Source organism: Taudactylus pleione, unplaced genomic scaffold (assembly GCF_031769625.1).
Source record: "Taudactylus pleione unplaced genomic scaffold, aTauple2 ptg000093l, whole genome shotgun sequence".
Taxonomy (NCBI): domain Eukaryota; kingdom Metazoa; phylum Chordata; class Amphibia; order Anura; family Myobatrachidae; genus Taudactylus; species Taudactylus pleione.
The window spans coordinates 9,976,440-9,990,378 of NW_028284495.1; the positions used below are offsets into that span (position 1 = coordinate 9,976,440).

The 13,939-nt window shown below is 45.6% G+C and overlaps 1 protein-coding gene across 1 annotated transcript in view; it reads right to left on the reverse strand.

Moving 5' to 3' along the window:
• The window catches only part of LOC148526824 (chloride channel protein C-like), a 307,419-nt gene that overhangs the window by 91,480 nt on the left and 202,000 nt on the right, over positions 1-13,939 (reverse strand). The window lies entirely within an intron of this gene.

The window sequence follows — 13,939 nt, forward strand, 5'->3', positions numbered from 1 at the left end:
AAAAATTATTTTCTGTGTTTGTGAATTGTGTGCGCAGTAGCCGCACGTGCATCAACAAAGTAGTGCCAAGCGTGCGCCTGTGTCATAAGTAAAGGGCCGGCTGGCTTGACCGTTAAAGGGTGCTGTAACCCCCGAAAGTACACTCCAGTCCAAACCAAAAAAAAATTATTTTCTGTGTTTGTGAATTGTGTGCGCAGTAGCCGCACGTGCATCAACAAAGTAGTGCCAAGCGTGCGCCTGTGTCATAAGTAAAGGGCCGGCTGGCTTGACCGTTAAGGGTGCTGTAACCCCCGAAAGTACACTCCAGTCCAAACCAAAAAAAAATTATTTTCTGTGTTTGTGAATTGTGTGCGCAGTAGCCGCACGTGCATCAACAAAGTAGTGCCAAGCGTGCGCCTGTGTCATAAGTAAAGGGCCGGCTGGCTTGACCGTTAAAGGGTGCTGTAACCCACAAAGTACACTCCAGTCCAAACCAAAAAAAAAATTATTTTCTGTGTTTAGCCGCACGTATATATCAAATCGATATAACATAAATGGAGGACCAAACTTTCTCCGATAAAAATAAAATAGAGAAAGATCAAGAACCACTTCCTCCTAGTGCTGAAGCTGCTGCCACTAGTCATGACATAGACGATAACATGCCATCAACGTCGTCTGCCAAGGCCGATGCCCAATGTCATAGTAGAGGGCACATACAATCCCAAATGGCAAAGTTCAGGAAAATGACCTTGAAAAAGACATTTAAATCAGCTGAAGAGAATCGTAAACTTGCCAATATGCCATTTACGACACGGAGTGGCAAGGAACGGCTAAGGTCGATCCCTAGTATGTTCATGACTAGTGGTTCAGCTTCACATGACGATGGAAGCCCTCCTCCCACTAAAAAAATCAAAAGAGTTAAGCTGGCAAAAGCACAGCGAAGAACTGTGCTTTCTAAGAAGATATCACAAATCCCCAAGGAGAGTCCAAGTGTGGTGGTGGTTGCGATGCCTGACCTTCCCAGCACTGGACGGGAAGAGGTGGCTCTTTCCACCATTTGCACGCCCCCTGCAAGTGCTGAAAGGAGCACCCACAGTCCACTTGCTGATATGCAAATTGAAGATGTCACTGTTGAAGTACAACAGGATGAGGATACTGGTGTAGCTGGCGCTGAGGAGGAAGTTGGCGAGGAGGATTCTGATGGTGATGTGGTTTGTTTAAATCAGGCTCCGGGGGAGACAGTTGTTGTCCGTGGGATGAAAAAGCCCATCACGGTCATGCCTGGGCAGAAGACCAAACATTCCACCTCTTTGGTCTGGCAATATTTCTATCCAAATCCGGACAACAACTGTCTTGCCATATGTACCATATGTAAAGGTGAAATAAGTAGGGGTAGGGACGTCAACCACCTAGGAACATCCTCCCTTATACGGCACCTGCAGCGCGTTCATAAAAAGTTACTGTCAAGTTCAGAAACTTTGGCTAAGACCGTAAGCAGTCCAGGGACACCTAAATCCCGTTGTCCTGTTGTATCCAAGCGCCTGCAAACCACACCGTCAACTCCCTCCTCGTCAATTTCCTCCTTAGTCAGGATCGGAAGTAGTCCTGCAGGCCATGTCACTAGCATGACTGACTCTCCTATCCGGGATTCCTCTGGAGGATCCTGCATTGCTACGCCTACTGCTGCCGCTGCTGCTGTTGCTGCTGCTGGGAGTTGTTCATCATCCCAGAGAGGAAGTAGGAACACCACTACTTTTACTAAACAATTGACCCTCCAACAGTCCTTAGCGAGGAGGATGAAGTACGACAGCAGTCATCCTGAAGCAAAACGTATAACTGAGGCCTTGACTGCTATGTTGGTGTTAGACGTGCGTCCGGTATCCGCCATTAGTGCAGTGGGATTTAGACAATTGATGGAGGTAGTGTGTCCCCGGTTCCAAATCCCGTCTAGATTCCACTTCACTAGGCAGGCGATACCGAGACTGTACAGAAACGTCAGAAAAAGTGTCCTCAGTGTCCTGAAAAATGCCGTTGTACACAATGTCCACTTAACCACGGACATGTGGACAAGTGGAACAGGGCAGACTAAGGACTATATGACTGTGACAGCCCACTGGGTAGATGTATCACCTTACGCAGCAACAGCAGCAGCGTCACCAGTAGCAGCATCTCAGAAATGCCAGCTCGTTACAAGGCAGGCTACGCTGTGTATCACCGGTTTCAGTAAGAGGCACACCGCCGACAACCTCTTAGAGAAACTGAGGGAAATCATCGCCCAGTGGCTTACCCCACTTAGACTCTCCTGGGGATTTGTGATATCTGACAACGCCACCAATATTGTGCGGGCATTACATCTGGGCAAATTCCAGCAAGTCCCATGTTTTGCTCACACAATAAACTTGGTGGTGCAGAATTTTCTGAAAAGCGACAGGGGCGTGCAGGAGACGCTTTGGGTGGCCCGAAAAATTTCTGGCCACTTTCGCCATTCAGCGACTGCGTGCCGAAGACTGGAGCGCCAGCAAACACTCTTGAACCTGCCCCGCCATCACCTGAAGCAAGAGGTTGTGACGCGGTGGAACTCAACCCTCTATATGCTTCAGAGGATGGAGGAGCAGCAAAAGGCCATACAAGCCTATACATCCACCTATGACATAGGCAAAGGAGGGGGTATGCACCTGACTCAAGCGCAGTGGAGAATGATTTCCGTGTTGTGCAAGGTTCTCCAGCCCTTCGAACTTGCCACACGTGAAGTCAGTTCAGACACTGCCAGCTTGAGTCAGGTCATTCCCCTCATCAGGCTTTTGCAGAAGCAGCTGGAGAAAGTGAAGGAGGAGCTAAGACGGAGCGATTCCGCTCGGCATGTGGGACTTGTGGATGAAGCCCTTCATGCGCTTTGCCAGGATTCCAGGGTGGTCAATCTGTTGAAATCAGACCACTACGTTTTGGCCACCGTGCTCGATCCTAGGTTTAAAGCCTATGTGGTGTCTCTCTTTCCGGCCGACACAAGCCTGCAGAGGTGCAAAGACCTGCTGGTGAACACACTGTCAGCTGAAGCGGAACGTGACACGTCAACGGCTCCTTCTTCATTTTCTCCTGCAACTGGGGCTGCCAGGAAAAAACTTAGGTATCCTAAGCAACCCGCTGGCGGTGATGCAGGGCAGGCAGGACCAAGTTTGGACATCTGGTCCGGACTGAAGGACCTGGCAACAATTTCTGACATGTCTACTGTCACTGCATATGATACTGTCACCATTGACAGAATGGTGGAGGATTACATCGGTGACAGCATCCAAGTAGGCATGGCAGACAGTCCATACCTGTACTGGCAGGAAAAAGAGGCAATTTGGAGGCCCCTGTACAAACTGGCTCTATTTTACCTGAGTTGCCCCCCCTCCAGTGTGTACTCCGAAAGAGTGTTTAGTGCAGCCGGGAACCTTGTCAGCGAAAGGCGTAGGAGGTTGCTTCCACAGAATGTGGAGAAGTTGATGTTCATCAAAATGAATTATCAGCTCTTCCAGGGAGACCAGCCTCCAGAAGGTACAGAGGGACCTGTGGTGGTGGATTCAAGTGGGGACGAGTTAATACTTTGTGAGGATGAGGATGTACACACTGAAGAGGGTGAGGAATCGGTGGATGAGGAGGATGAGGATGACATCTTGCCTCCATAGAGCCAGTTTGTGCAGGGACACATTAATTGCCAGCTTGTTTTGTGGGGGCCCAAACGAACCAATCATTTCAGCCACAGTTGTGTGGCAGACCCTGGCGCTGAAATGATTGGTTTGTTAAAGTGTGCATGTCCTGTTTATACAACATAAGGGTGGGTGGGAGGGCCCAAGGACAATTCCATCTTGCACCTCTTTTTTTTCTTTGCATTATGTACAGTTTGGGGCCTAGTTTTTCAAACTGCCATCCTGTCTGCCACTGCAGTTTCACGCCTAGATGGGTCACGTGTTTGTGCCGCCCACTCGTGTCGCTTAGCATAGTCATCCAGCTACCTCGGTGCAACGTTTTGGACATAAAAACACTATTGTGAGGTGTGAGGAGTTCAGAATAGACTGGAAATGAGTGGAAATTAAGGTTATTGAGGTTAATAATAGCATAGGAGCAGAAAAACCTACAAATTCTGTGATTTTAGCTGTTTTTATGCTTTTTTTAAAAAAAATACAGATCCAAAACACAAAACCCAGAACCCAAAACACGGAAGGGTGGTTTTGGCAAAACCAATCCAGATCCAAAACACGAAGAAAGATCCAGATCCAAAACCAAAACACAAAACACGAAAAGTGGCCGGTGCACACCCCTAATTTATATAAATGCACAATACATTTCCATTCCAATAATTGAGAATTTCTGTGTAATGACATAGGGCCTGACTCATCACAGATCACTATTGCGATCGCAGCTGCGAAAATATGCTAATGACAAAAATCTGAAAGACTGCACAGAGACGTCCACTACCGCTTTTGCACATCTGTAATATCTTGCAGTATGTGAGTGATCGCAGTGCGATCACAATGCTAACTCGCATACGCACACTGTGGTGCATACGCATGCGCAGTACGCAACAATCGGCGGCCTGTGTACTTTATCGCAATAACGATCCATGCTGAATCAGGCTCATAGATCAGTGTTGGGTACAGGCCATGTGGAGTGATTTCCATTTTCATCCTCTTCTTAGTGTTTCTGATTTCTCAGAGAACAGTTTGGGTTGTTTAGTATTATTACACTACTACTGTAAAGAAGGGTAGTTAATTTTCACAATCCTGAGAAAACAACCAAAGATGAGCCAATTAAGGAACTGCACCACTACCAGGGCCGGATTAAGGGGGGCGACAGGGGCGGTCATCCCTGGGCCCCCACACACAGAGGGGCCCCACACTTGAGCATGCAGGGGGGGTTTCTGAGAACCTAGAAACCCCCTCTGAAGGACCAATTCCCGTTCTCACCGGCTGTAGTGGGGGCGGAGCCAATACGACAACCCCGCCCCATATCACTCGCGAATCGCGGCATTACAAAGCAAGGGGCTAATGATGTGAGGTGCCCGTCCCATTAGCAACCAGTGTCTGTGTACTGTGTGTGTATATATGTGCTATTGAATATACAGTATGTGTGTACATATGTGTATGCATGTGTTAATGGGTGTATATATGTGTTAGTGTGTGTATACTGTGTATGTATGTGTTAATGTGTTTATGTGTGTGTATACTATATACTGTATGTGTGTGTTAGTATGTTATTTATATATATATATAATATACTGTATATGTATGCTACATATATATTATATATATACGTGTGTGTGTGTGTGTGTGTGTGTGCGTGTTGAACACACACACATGGGAGGGAGTAGGATTAGGCTCCATGTGGTGAGTGGGATGGGGGGAGTGGGCTCCGTGTGGCTTGGTGGGGGCCCCCACAATTTAGTTGCCCCAGGGCCCCCACAAGCCTTAATTGTTGAGTTAACAAAAGATAATTTGTGGACTTGTGCAAATACGGTAATATATTTACTTGTGCAGTCCCCTTGAAGATAGTGACATTTATCAACTGAGACTTTACTGGTCCTATGTGATTTGTTATGTTTAATTTTAAGATTTAAAATTTTTTAATGTACAGATTAATTTATATATAACATTCATTGGTCTGTTTGTTTATTTGTACGGTTATGCATTTGGACACACCTGCACTGATTGGAATTAAACGAATGTGAGGTGGTCCAGTTGGATCCTGGCCACGGTTTAGGAAGTTTGGGTCCCAGTCGGAACTCCCGATGGTGTACGCTGGGCAGAACTTTGACCCGGGGAGCCTGTTCTGAGCCTTTAGATGAAAACTTCACAGAGTGGTAAAATTGGATCCCAGAAGACATACTAGGGGGTTTAGGTCCTGGTCAGACCTCCCGTTTGGAGAACTTTGACCCAGGGAACACTGGGAAAAACTGACCCGGGGAGCCTATTCTGGGCCTTCCAGTGGATGGATTAGGATGAAAACATCACAGAGGAGTGGCAATTGATCTAAGTTGCCTAATGGAGTGGTTGGGGTCTGGGTCAGACCTCGCAGTGGAGTGCGCGGGGCAGAACTTTGACCCATGGAGCCTGTTCTGGGTCTTCCACTGGATGGATTTGGACAACATCACATAATAAGACTTAACAACTTGAAGATTTAAACCCAGGCAACATCAGGTACTTCAGCTAGTTCTGCATAAACATTACATGCATTTATAATTTTCCAAGTAGGCAATTCTTATACACCTCTCACCAAGGGCCATATTCATTATGTTAATTATCGGGGTCCAGGCCATACCTGAAGCAGGCAGGACTGAGCTCAGACCAGCTGCCCTTGATAGTTAGCGCTGAAGAAGATAGGTAGGGCCCTGAATGGGGGCTAGGTTATTTTTTATTTTCTGTTGATATACAATATATATATATATATATATATATATATATTCCACAGACAAAAAAACCTTACAGTTTTACGTGTCCTATTAAGGCTAAATGGACATGTTCCTTGTGCAATACAGATATGATATGCCATCACACCCTGTGGTTAACTGCAGATTCATCACTCTCACAGAATGAGATTGCTGTCACTCACAACATGTCCTTTAAAGCGTCAGCCTTAATTATTGCAATTTCATTGCTTTTTGGAGTTTGAGTGGCAGAAATTCAATAGGTTTTGTGAATTTTCAGATCATGTCTAAGCAGCCTTAATGGCACATGTGAAACCGTAAGGTTTTTTGTCTATGGAATAAATATATATATATATATATATATATATTTATTATACTAAGCTGCTGTAAATCCCTGGGAATCACATCATTTATTGTGTTCTAATCCATATTCCCTCATTATGATCTGCATTAAACCTGTGCTATAGCACAATATTTACAGCTCATAATGAAGGAGTCCTTTATATATATTTTATATGTTCTACTGGAAAGCATTTAGAACGCTCATAACGTGGCTTATATTGAGCTGAATAACCAAGGCTGCATTAAAGGACAACCACATAAGATCTTTTGTGGCCAAATGATGTGCATTAGCTGAGGACAAAAGACAGCTGAAAACAAGGGAACACAACAATGTCTATTTCTACAGTTTATGAATATTCACACTTGGCTGTGATATATGTCACCATGGGTATCAGGTTTCTGTTTTTATTGTATGTTTTATTTGAGTAAAAATATAATGTTCCACAATGGCTGTGGTGTGATTCATAGTAATCACTTACCCACATGTAGCGCTCTTATATCCTTTAGATATAGTGTATTTTGGGCGGGGGAACTTTTCCCATTGAGAGCTGCCATGTGGCATAACAATATCATGGATATCTTCATTATGGCGCTCGTCATATATATATTCTTTTGTTATTAATAGACTTGCTTACTAATCTCGGTTCTCCAGGGTGGTTGTTCTTTTCCCGCAGACATCAGAATAGCAATAATATATTATATCCCTGCCTGGCCTTCTATCCTTCCTGTGTTATGTAATGGTATCATTGTGTACTGTATATATCTTAGAAGTGCATGTCTGACATTTATGTGTAATATGCACATTTCCATACTGCTTATGCAAACAGTAAATGTGGAAGTCTACACTCATACTGTATATACATTGTTGTGTATCGCAGTGGCGTAACTAGGGTATTTGGAGCCCAGGGCAAATTTGAAAAGGGAGGCCCCCCCAACATCCCGATATGTGCGTGGGCGTGGTCACTTGTCAACATGACACACCCCTTTATTTTCACACTGAACATTCCTATCCATATGCACCTTAACCCCAGTAGTACCCCTTATACAGTACCCCCAGTATGCAGTTGTGGTCCCTCTTATGCAGGCCCATAGTAGTGCCCCTTATACAGTATGCCCAGTAGTGGTCCCCCTTATACAGCCCCCAATTAGTTCCCCTTACTCAGTGCCCCCAGTAGTGGTCCCCCCAAATGCAGTGCCCTATGTAGTGTTCCCCCTTATGCAGTGCCCCCAGTAGCAGTCCCCACAATGCAGTGCACCCAGTAGCGGTATCCCCTTATGCAGTGCCCTTTATATAGTGCCCCCAGTAGTATTCCCCCCCCCTATGCAGTGCCCTTTATATAGTGCCCCCAGCAGCAGTCCCCCCCATGCAGTTTTCCCAGTAGTGGTCCCCCTTATGCAGGCACCCAGTAGTGATCCCCCCCTATCTAGTGCCCCTTGTAGTGGTCCCCGCAGTGCCCCTAGCAGTAAGCCCCTTATATAGTGCCTCCAGCAGTAGTCCCACGCCCCTCCCATGCAGTGCCCCCAGTAGTGGTCCCCCTGATGCAGGCCCCCAGTAGTGACCCCCCCTATCCAGTGGTCCCTGTTATTGCTCCCAGTTGTGGTCCCCCCAGTGCAGTGCCCCTAGTAGTAGGCCCTTTTTATAATGCCCCCAGTAGTAGTCCCCCCCCAAGTAGTGGTCCCCAGTTGAGGTTCCCCCTCCCGATTAAGTGCCCCCCTGTAATAGCCCCCAGTAGAGGTCCTCCCAATAATGGTGCCCCCAGTAATAGCCCCCCCCAGTAGAGGTCCTCCCAATAATGGTGCCCCCAGTAGTAGCCACCCCCCCGTTGTGCCCCCTCCCCAGTAGAGGTCCCCCCAGTAGTAGCCACCCTCCTCCCCCGTTGTGCCCCCAGTAGTGTTGACAGGTTTTAAAAAAAAATATATAAAAATTAAAAACATACTTACCTGAATCCACGCTGCTGCTCCGGACAGTGACACCGCTCTCGCCGCTGTAGCAGTCAATGAGAGTCTATCTGACTCTCATTGGCTGCTGTGTAACACACACATCGCCGCCAGCGCTGGCGGCGATGCGTGTGTTATGCACAGCCTGAGCCCGCCTCCTGTCCGCTATTCAGCAAGCGCTCAGGGGGAGGGAACGGGCTCAGGTGTGCAGCACAGGACCGGCGCTGGAAGCCTAGCGCCGGTCCTGTGTAAATGTGTAGCAGTGACCGCACTCACCGCTACACTGGTGGCTAACTAGGGCGGGCCGGACCGTAGCCGGCGGTGCCCCCCCGCGCCGCCAGTCCCACGGCGCCCAGGGCACGCACCCTGCTCGCCCTGCCCTAGTTACGCCACTGGTGTATCATTGAGTTATGTCTCCCTTCACCTGGATAGGCAGAACAAAGATGGGAAGATCTGGACAAGCATAGGCCAAGTACATTATGGCCATGTTCATGTAAATGATGTGCAGATAGCTGTGGATGCTTCCACAAATAACTCTTAGGAGACATATCTCTTGCAGGGGGAAGAAGTCGGGAAGCCGGCAGACGACATCCGGACCGCAGGCTTCCCAACTGTCTAATCCCGGCAAGGTACTGGCAGGCGTCAAAATCACGATGCCTGTCATTAGACCTACGCCGGGAGCCCGACACCCGGCATACCGATCGAAGGTAAGCCGGGTACCGGGGAGCGGACAGCCACGGGGGGGAGGATTAGGTTAGGGGGGGTTAGGGGGACGAAGGGTTAGGGTTAGGCTAGGGGAAGGGGGGGTTAGGGTTAGGCACCCCCGAGGGGAGGTTTGGGTTAGGCACCCCCCCGGGAGACTTAGGGTTAGGCTGCAGGGAATGGGGGGTTATGTTTAGGCACTTAGAGGGGGGTTATGGTTAGGCCTTTGGGGGCAGGTTAGGGTTAGGCACCCCTAAGGGAGGGTTAGGGGGGAGGGGGAATTAGGTTAGCGATACTTACCAAATAGGACGATCAGGATATTCACCTCTGCCGGGCTGCCGCTGTCGGGATTAGAACCGCCGGCCACATGTAAATCATTCTGATTTCCTTGCAGTTGCTGGAGGGCTGGTGCAGTTGCGCTATGATTATGACTATCAGCAGCACTATCTAGCTGCTTCTGATAGGCTACTTGTGTATTGACCCCTACAGTCATGGCCTTGTATTTTCTTTATTTAATTGACATTTCTGTTTTGACATATGCAAAGATAATATTCTGGGTTGATTTTAAAAAGCAGAAAGCAGATGATTGTATTTAAGTTAATTTGTGCTTTGTGTATTTAATGAGCCGCAATATCATTTTGACTACAGGAACAAGTCTCCAATGTAATAGCTGGACTGGACACCTGCTAATTGTCCTGCTTTGCTGGCTGGGCTGCTGCAGAGTAAGAATATATAGTGATATATACTTTCTCTAAGTAAACCTTCAGATTCCTTCCCCTCCATTGAGGTTTAGTTTACTGGCCTGTAAATCGTATATGCTTTCTTATCAACCTTTTATAATAACAACAATAACGGTATTATCTACTGTATACACCAGTCTAGGCGCTAGGCTGCATTCAGCATGTTAAACTAGAGCATTATGGGAAAAAGTATACAGATAATCCTGATTTTGTAAGTTAAATATAAGTATATATAGTAAAGGGTCTATGTACATTTATTTAGCCAGTTCAGAGAAGAAACAGGCCATTAAATTCTAAGCTCCTTTCTGTAGAATGTAAGGAGAAGCGGCCGCAGCATTTTCAAATGTAGTCAGTGATGATTTTTTTTTTCATTGGCAAAAATAGAGCTAAAGGTTTTGGGCTGTTGGTAAGGTGAAGTTATAGTGCAATGGGCCTGATTCAGAGATGGACGCAAAGCGATTATCAGTTAGCTGCGCATGTGATGCATATGAGTCGCACTGCGCATGCATCAAGTTTCATTTTATTTGTCGTGCGCAGTAAGGATTTATTTGCAAAGTGATCAACAGACAGGGACCGTTTGTGGGCAGCAATGGGGGGTGGCAATGAAAATGCAGAGATGTCGTGACCATTTTTGGGGGCGTGTCTCAGCCTGCAACTGTTATCCCGTATGCATTAAAAATGGCTCTGGCATCTCAGTTCCCGACCATAGGGTGACTCAGAAGGCATATAATCGACTGATATGCTACCCAGTTGTGCGCCCAATGGACCAAATTATTTTTTTCAGAGATGGAGACAGCCTTGTCTAGTCACCAGCCGCGGGCCACCCACCATGATGGGAGCTGCCTGGCCACTGCCTGTTTAGCTGTCAGTGCTTCCGCATCAGGTGGCTTTCATACCACCTGCCGCTGAAGTACTGACAGCTGAACCGTCAGGGTCTTGCCAATGCGTGTGTGTGTGTGTGTGTGCTATGTGTATGTATGGTGTGTGTGTTATATGTGTGTGTGCTATGTGTATGTGTGCTGTGTGTGTGTGTTATGTGTATGTATGTTCTGTGTGTGTGTCTGTATGTATGCTGTGTGTGTGTGCATTGTCGGACTGGAGAATGAAGTGCCCGCCGGGGACATGCTTAAAGGGTGTGGTTAGCCTCCAGAGGGGTGTAACCAGCCACCTCAAAGGCTTGTTTAACCATTATAGAGGACATAGCCTGCATGCAACATGGATACTACAGTATATGGTCTGTTTATCCATGTTCCTGCTCTACCAGGTAATTGACTCTGTAATGAAGTAACAATGTATAATTCAAGTGCACTGTCTTAAACCTGACATTAGAAGAGGAGGTGGGGCCCTCAGGTAGTGGGGCCAACTGGGGATTTCCCCTGTACCCCTGTGGGCCAGTCCAAACTTGTGTGTGTGTGCTATGTGTATGTATGTTCTGTGTGTGTGTGTGCTATGTGTATGTATGTTCTGTGTGTGTGTGTGTGCTATGTGTATGTATGTTCTGTGTGTGTGTGTGCTATGTGTATGTATACTGTGTGTGTGTATGTATGGTGTGTGTGTGTGTGTGTTGTGTATATATGCTCTGTGTGTGTTTATAAGTATGCGGTGTGTGTATGCTACAGTATATCTATGTATGCTGTGTGAATGCTATGTGTGTATGTACTGAATGCTGTGTGTGTATGCTATGTGTGCATGTGTATGTATGCTGTGTGCGTCTCACATATATACAGTATGTGTACGCAGTCGCTTGGATTTGCAAAGTCTTTGGTGGGCGTCTAAATACAAATCCAGGCGTCTGTGACATGTGCATATTTTCACACAGCCGCTGCGAAAAAATTTGCAGCCGCAGTGGCATTAGCGACCATCTGCGAATCAGACCCTATGGAAACTATTTTTAATGACACATTCTATCCTTATAACTTAGAATTAGGGATGTGCGCCGACCCCTGTGTTTTGGTTTTGGATCTGTATCTCCTTCAAGGTTTTGAATCTGGATTTGGTTTTGCAAACCACCCTCAAGTGTTTTGGTTTTGGATCTGGATTTTTTAAATAAAAAATAGATAAGTTTTAAAAACAGCTAAAATCATGTAATTTATGCAATCCAAAACCCGAAATTTGGATTTAAAATCCGAATTCCGAACAGCAAAAAGATCAGAACCGCGACCCGGATTTACCCAGATCTCCTCAGGAGATTAGAACCGCAACTCGGATTTACCCAGATTCACGAAATTCGGGTGGATTCGGATTTCTGGAGAACCGAACCGCACATCTCTACTTAGAATGCCCCATCACACTTCATATTGGACAGCATATGTATGATATATACACAAGAATAGGGCATATGTCATACTGTAGTTCATTTTGTACCTTTGATTTTTTTAAACACTTTTTTGCACCATTTAAACCATATTTTTTGGCAAGAAATTATTTCAGATACCTCTACTCCCTTCCTAAATCTGTGCAGGAGGCATGACTTTAGTAACATGTTCATGATCCCATTTAGAATATGCAAAAGAATTAGATATGCAAACCCACAGTGTATACCTTCCGGTGAGGCACGCTGTATACTCCAATAAGCCTACCATGGAAGGACTGCAGCTGCACAGTCAGTCAGTGAGAGAAAGCCAGCAATAGACTATCACAGTATCACTGCTATAGCAGGTTCTGGAAGATCTTAATTTGGACATGTCTTAGTGATCATAAACTACTGTATGCTAAATTGTTGTATTCAACATTTAAGTCAAGTATGTTAAATATAAGTGTTTAGAATAATTGCTCAGTAGATTCATATTTAAAATAAAATTAATTCCCGGTTTGTACTGAATAAGGTAATTGCAATGGGTTGAATTGTCACTACAATCAAAAGCTAGATGAAGCATCTTGAAGTCCTAAATTAACTTTGGTATAGCAGACCCTCCAAGATGACCCCTCTCATCTGATACAACTTGTTCTGCTCCTGAACCTCCTATTTGATTTGCTCTTGTGCTGCATGGATTAATTCATTGGTGTTTTATATAATAAAAAAAACCTTCTCACCATTAATATAACTGTAATAGCAGAGCACTTGTACCTGGCCAGAAAGGGTCACATTGTGATAGGCTGGTAATTAATAAGATGTCTGGCAGATTCTCATTACTTTGCATGATGTTTTGTGGGGATTCATTGCACAGCACCATAGCATTTCTTCCCTCCCTCATTACTGCTAGCACCTCAGGTCATTATAAGCAGTCTCTGTGGTCCTCAGAATGCCTCAATGTCATGCAAATCTCTGCTAAAGTACAGTATGAGCGTATGGTGTGTCCGCAACACTGAGTAATCTCTGACTTTGCCGTGTACAGTGCCTCTATTTGGTCATTAAAAATATATGCAATGGTTCCCTAAAGTTACATTTTGCACAAGATATAAGTTCTGCCAATTACAAACAGAGAAAACTTTGTGTGTGGTTTGTTCGTGTAGCTTATTTCATTTGTATTTTTATGATATTTGGGTTTCAAGTTCTTAAATTAAATATACTTCTTACAGGTCTATAATTTGTTCAGCTGATCTTGGCCCATTGCATGTTTGGCAGAGGGACACGTGCGGACTCGTAGTGATTATTGCCAGGGCTCACAGCATTAGTAACATATAACTACCTGTCACTGATTGTGTGAATGCAATATGCTGCATAACAGTTTTATAGCTCTGTATGTAGAAAACTCCTATGTGTGCAAAGCTGCAAAAGAAAGAATCACTATAATGTCTATATACAGTATGATTTGATGTACTGTATACACATACCTTGCTGTATTACTCAGAAGTACTCAGTAATTGCAAAAAAGGAACAGAGTAGAAATATTCT